This window comes from Stegodyphus dumicola, chromosome 3, assembly GCF_044657685.1.
Source record: "Stegodyphus dumicola isolate Sdum_Otavi_A_Nest chromosome 3, ASM4465768v1".
NCBI classification, from domain to species: domain Eukaryota; kingdom Metazoa; phylum Arthropoda; class Arachnida; order Araneae; family Eresidae; genus Stegodyphus; species Stegodyphus dumicola.
The window spans coordinates 105,615,535-105,622,618 of NC_140770.1; positions in this window are offsets into that span (position 1 = coordinate 105,615,535).

A 7,084-nucleotide genomic window follows, 5' to 3' on the forward strand; every position below is an offset into this window, starting at 1 on the left:
CTCCAAAATTTGTCTCCAAGGCCTTCTAGAGTAGTTATTTCCTTGCGGAACAGTATTGTCTGCGACGCCAGACATTTGACCAGACACTTTGGACACTTCCTTAGAGGCAACATCGTGTTTACTATCTGAACATCAAACTTTTTGTACCTTAATTGTTTGCTTGGGGTGGGGGGATACTGAGAAATTTTCTGTTATTCTGAAAAAACCGTATTCCCCCTACAGCATAAAAACAGTAGTAAGAATTAATTATTAAGTAATATAATATTTTAAGAAAAACCTGAAGCAGCAAATTACGCTAGATTTTTTTTCAAATACATAACACATTACGATAACAGAATAAAAGACCTGTACAAAGAAAGAAAATGCAAAATTAAATATTCGAAACGAAAACAAATAGCATGCGAGAATTCACTTGAACTTCTTGGAAGATTCAGTTGTTCATTTTCTTGAACAAAAAAAAAAAAAAAAAAAAAAAAGGGTAATATTTTTAAGTCTAAATTGTAAAAAAAAATTTTTTGAGGGGAAGGAATGGTTAATAATATCAGTTACTGAGACAAGAATTTTATAGTAATAGTAAATTTATATGGAGGCTGTTCCCACAATTTTCGTACAATTTTGCTTTGCTGTAAAAACAATTCATCTGGTTAGAAATTTGTTTTTTAACTGCATCTATAGTTTTTAAAGTACTAATTATCAGCTGCTACTTGACAATTTTGTTTTCATGCAAAACGGCGATTTTAAAGAAGCATAGGATGGAAGGCTATGTCTGTGCCCTTTTCGGAAAAAAAAAAAAAAAATTCGTACCTAATTATAAAACACCATAAAAGCCATAATGTTTCGATATCTAAAGCTACGATAAGTAGTACTGTCAACAAGAAAGGAGAAAAGCGTCAAAGTTTGGCTTCAAGTGGAAAATTTGTTCCAAATAATATCCAAGGAAAAAAACGAAATGTTTCGAATTTTGCAAAAATCTTTAATGTTAAAATTAACTCCGTAGCAAAATCATTAAAATGCTCACTGTCAACTGTAAACAAAGTGATAAATGCTGATTTGAATCTTAAAAAGGAAAAAAAAAACATAACGTGCGGCGTCTTTCTCAAAAACATATCGCAGAACGCGGAACGCGCTACAGTATTCTATATGAGAAACATTTGTTCGTACAAAAGTGGAAAAATGTTGTCATAATAAATAAATCTTGGATGTATTGAAATGACTGCAATAGTGATCCATTATTATCATCAAAGCGGAGATAAAATCTTAAAATATGGTTCAAAGAATCCAAAGAATGTTTTTCAAAGATATTTATGATTGTTGCTGGTTTTTCATATAACAGCAAATTAAAAATAATGAGGAGAGTGGAGAAAAATGTTAAGGTTGTAGAGACATTAGGATTTTTTTTTTTTTTTTTTTTTTTTTTGAGGCCGGAGAGATGAAAAATGAGCAAACGCCTTCGCCGGAAATCGAACCATGGACCTCTAGAATACCGACACAACGTGCAGAACCACTACACCACGAAGGCAAGCTAGAAAGGTGGGAGAAATAGCTTATAAGGTCAATTCCAAATATTATCAGAAGCTTATCTAATACCCAGTTTTCAAATACGAAATACCTTCGCTTTAGCCACAGTGTCAAAATCCTCAGTTAATTTCCGGGAAGAAATGGAACAAGAAGCGTGTATCAAGCTTCTACACTTAAATTATATCCCTACTAAATATTCTGATGTATTATCCACAGATTTTTGCGCATTTGGACTTTTAAAAATCGGATTGTCCAAACGTCGACATACAACCCTCCTTGGACTTTGGAAAGCTGTTCTGGGATAAAATACCTCTTCCGACATTACAAAAGGCTCCATTGTTTCTGAAATCACAATAGCGAAGAATCAGGGTTATCAAACGGAACATTTGAAATGCAAAAATTTTAGGTAAAATATTTTTGTAAATATAAAGGATTGTCTAAAAATTGTGCGAACAACCTCTGATTCTAGCAGGCTTAGCCAAACCGTAGTTATTTGGTCCTTTAAGTGCCATTTGCATTGCAACAAACGGTAGTTTTATTTTTGAAATATAATTTGATGCAAATATCAAGCTTTTTAACAACATTAATTTTATTTTTAAAACTGTACCTTTTAAACAAGACGATTGAGTCGGTCAGCCACATAAAATAGTTATTACAAAAAAAGGGAAAAATACGTAATGGTTTTAATGAATCCAGTTTGTATAACTTCCCTGGGTCCATTTAGTATAATTCCATAAAATTAGTCATTGATTTTAATAACAAATCAAAAATATTACTTTTTTATTACACTAATTTAATCATTGTTCGATGCTAAAACTTAGTAGCGTTACCCCAACAGTATAGTACTAAGCTTTAGATGCAACAGAAAATATACAATGATCTGTAGCCAGTACTGCAGCTCATCGCATATCATGTTTACTCGCGTAATAGTCCCACTTTTTTTGCCGATTCTTCACTATGAAAGTCTAGGTGCACCTATTATGCGAGAAACTCTATTAAATAATATTATAGCACACTTTTGACAATTTTTTCTATTTCAAAACATGGTGCGACTTTTACGCGAGTAAACACGGTAATTTTTTTTAATATGACAACTATTTTTAATTATGCTCCGAAAAGACCTGAAAAGAAGAAAAATATTTTCATGCATTTTATTTTTCAATGCACAAAAGTCATCTCGTTGTTTAACTATTAAATAAATACGAACGATCATGAAAATATGTTTTAGCTTATTTCTCTCCTTTAGACTTTCTCTGTGGAGACATTAGGTATTTTTTGGAAGCAGGAAAGATGAAAAATAAGCAAACGCCTTTGCCGGGAATCGAATCACGGACCTCAGGAATACCGGCCCAACGTGCAAACAACCACACCACGAAAGCACGCTAGGAAGGCGGGAGAAATACCTTATATCTCAACTGCACATATATTATTTTTAGCACACATTCTATTTTGTCATTATACACTGGCAGTCGAATAGCAACATATATTAGCTTAAACATCGATTGTTTCATTTTTATTTTATATCTATATTTATTGAAGAATTCTATAACAGAAGACACTAGCATCATATATATTACTGCTACAGAAAAATTTCTTTTTTTCTTTCTGCAACGGAGGCTGGCGAAAATTTCTCAAAGAATCACAAAAAGAATCAAGAAACAATATCATCACAACAATATCATAAACAATATCATCACAACGTACTCGATATACTAAACGTAATGAATACTGGAGAACTTTCCGAAGAATTATTAGAACAAATCCAGGTAGACAAGATAGTTTAAATACATACGTATACTATAATTAAGAACTCCATTTATTACTTTTAAATCTTAGTTTGTTAATCAGTAACAGACAGGTTAAATTTTACAAGTCTTACTCTTTGCCGAATGGCAGCACAGCGGCTTATGGAAGATAAAATTATTTTATTTACAACAGTGACAACACATGCTTTTAAATAGCGGAGTTTGTTGATCAGATTCGGAAGTTGAACTTTACGTAATTGCAAAACGTCGGCGCGCGGAAGATAAAATGTTTTATTTCAAGCACAGGCATCACATTACTTTTAAATAGTCAAATTTATATGAAATGTTACTAAATTCGTCCAAAATATTAAGTGAAGAAAAAAATAAATTAGAAATTCGTTCTTCCAGGTGCACATGTACCTCAAAATTTTTACAGGATAAATGAATATAATTGTAATTTCATTAAAGAAAAATGAAATATATCTGCTGACCAGTTCCCATGAAACGAATTACGTGATTAAATGATTTAAATTTGATATTTGCATCTCTTCACTTTTGAGTGGGAAAATTCAAATAATATTTAAGCAAAAATTCTGGCAAGTCGACATTTTATTTTAAAATATTATTCCCATCTTAAATTGCAATTTCACCCCAATTCTATTCTTTCCGTTTTTCTCTTATTTTATCTAAAAAAAAAAAAAAAAAATCGCTAATGCTTTTTTTTTAATAATTATTGCCTTATTCTTTATTTGAATGAAAAACTGCCTAGAATTGTATAAAAACCTTTAAATTTTCTTGCTTTTTCAATTTTTTCATATTAAAATCAGTTGACAATTAAAATCAGGAAGGAAAATTCGAAATCCAAACGAAAATACTTAGCTTTCTATCCATGCAAAGGAAAAGCGAGCTCCTCGTTGCTCTTAAAAAAAAAAAAAAAAAAAAAAAAAAAAAAAAAAAAAAAAATCTGAAAGGTTTCAGATTTTAATTTACGTCCAAAGAGGCGTTTTTTTAGTGTTTTAAATGTTACCTTTATTTATTAAATATCATGTTCTTTGCACTTAAGCCATAAATTTCAGTTCAATAGCAGCGTCGCAAAATAATTTTAAAATGAGCCTATCTTTAGAATTTCCGATACACAGTTCCGCACGCTAGAGATAAAAAAGGTTTTTTCCTCGTAGAGTGTTGCCATTGCTCGCTTTGAAATCCTTGAGTTTGCTAATCAAAAATTCGTTAAAGTTTTACAAAATATGAAATCGATAATAAAACAAATTCCAAATTTCAAATTTGGTCTTCCACATGCCCATATTCGTAGGAGGATTAAGTCATTTAAAATTCGATGGCTCTATGTACCGTTGTTTTATCACAATGCGAAAAATATACATACATTTTTTTTTTTTTTTTTTTTTTTTTTCCTTTGAGAACATACAGACTCCAAGTGCACCACATATGTACAACACGGGGCTTACAGAAGTAAGCTAACTAGAACAATATACATATATTTATGCAGATTTTTCATTATTTAATTTTCTCGAATATAATGCAGGGCTCTAACATGTGGTAGCAACAGTTTGAAAAGTGAAACGGACATTTATAGCGATTCAACGCAAAATTAATAACCGAAAACAATAATCCTTCAGGGATAAAAGCTCCTTTGGACTAAAAAGTTTTAAATTTTTAGAACATAGGACTATATATTCCTGAATGGAAAAAAAGATCACATAATGATAAAAAATTAAACCAATGCTAAATAAACAAATGATAAAATGAAATAAATGTAACTGCTTAAAAATGAATTTTGAAAAGAATCTTTCGTGGCATCTGTACGAACGTACGTACGTACGTACGTATCTCGCATAACTCAAAAACGACTAGCCTCAGAACGTTGAAATTTTGTATATAGGACTGCTATAACATGTAGATGTGCACCTCGTATTTTGGTTGCAATCGGCCGCACCAAACGTATATAAATATATTTATATATATATCCACTCTGTTACCCGGCTCAGTGATCTCAGTTTCTTTACTCTTATATGTTTGTAAATTGTACATTTTTTGCTTTAAAAATGATTGAATTATGTTGTTCTTATCTTCCGGTTAAGGTTTTAATGCCTTTAGTAAATCTGTATGCAATATTTTTAGAATTATCAACAATTTTAAAGTTGTAAAAAAAAAAAGTGCCGCTAAAGCCTAATACTTCTCTTGATGGCGGCCATTGTTTGTTTACATTTGAAACAGCAGGGTAGTGGATTTGTTGCCAATCTAGAGAAACTTAGCTTCGCAACAACAAAGATAACGCCTTCATTTATTATTGCCAATTAAATCATGCTTTATCCTTTCTGGAATTTTTTCGAGGAAATAAGTGTTTAAGATTTACTTCGTAATTTTTAATATAGATATTTTGAGGTTTTTTTTTTTTTTTTTTTTTTTTTTTTTTTAAATTTTATTTTTGCCTTCTTGCGAAGTGAGAACTGAATTAATTGAATGAGAAATACTCAATCGTCTGTGAAAAACTGTTTGTTTTTTGTTTTGTTTGCTTAATTTCTTTTATACATCATTCTAGCTTTATTATAGTATTTGAATAGAACATGTGGCAACGATTAGATAATTCTATTCTTTAAATGATATAAATTTTGTGCATTATGACTTATAGTATGAACGAAGTATAATACTGTTAAGTGAACCTAGCTTCAGAGTGTCGCTATGGTAAACAAAGTGGATTTTAAAGAATGCATTTATTCTATTATGGTTTATGCGCTGTCGACGAAGTAGATTTAATTCAATCCAATAAGTTTAAATGAAATACAAGAAAAAATGCGTATAATTTAATATTCCGTACTAGGAAGTCATGTGGTGTACACATCAGACTTTTTATTATTCGAAAATTACTTTCTTCTTTCAAAAGATATAAAAATATAGTTATGTCTTTTAAGAAATCTACTTGCAGCTCTTAACATCACTAAATGCACTAAATGATCTCATTTCCCCTTGATATACAGCTTGAAGATTGCAGAGTTATTATTATTTTGCATAATTATTTACTTTATGATTTAGAGCTTTACTCTCACTTCTCCTTTCGGTTTCCCCACCAGAATGTAGAACAGTTTTAAAGTATTTAAATCGAAGGTTTGGAGTTGTAAGATAGAGTGTGTTTTTGCCTCTCGAGGCCTCGTAACTAGGTTTAGCTAGCTCTAATACGATTGCAATTATTCGGCTTTGTGTTATTGCTGCTGACGTTTAAATTATTACGCTGATGAGAAATTTTGAGCCAACTTCGCATTAGATCTGTACTTTTTGTTTGCTAGGTTTAGTTTAATTTGAATTTCATTGCTACTTATCTCGCCTCAAGCGGTGGTTGAGATTGTCAAGCACGAAAAATACTTTTTATGTTCAAGTTCTGATTTAATAAATACAGAATTGGTTTAAACCTTTCCAAGACTCTATAGTTCTTTTCAGATAGAACGATTAATTCACGTAACATCTGTTAGGGATTTGATGCTAGTTTATGCTACCAAAGAAAACCAAATTCCATAATACGTTATGCAAGTAAAAAAAAAAAAAGCGGAATATATTTGTCTTAAGTATTCTTTACTATAAAACGGCTTTTAAATGGAAGTTATTAATACCTTACGTTTTACTGTTTATTTGTAATAAAAAAGTAATGCGTTTAATACGTGTAAATGATCCATTATATTTCACTATGAGCTTATAAAAATATTTAAAGAAAGGGGATATTTTTTCCAGAGATATATTTTCCGGATTACTTCTATTTTTTAACAGTTAATATGAGCATTACAAACAGAATAGTTCTAAATGATGGTTAC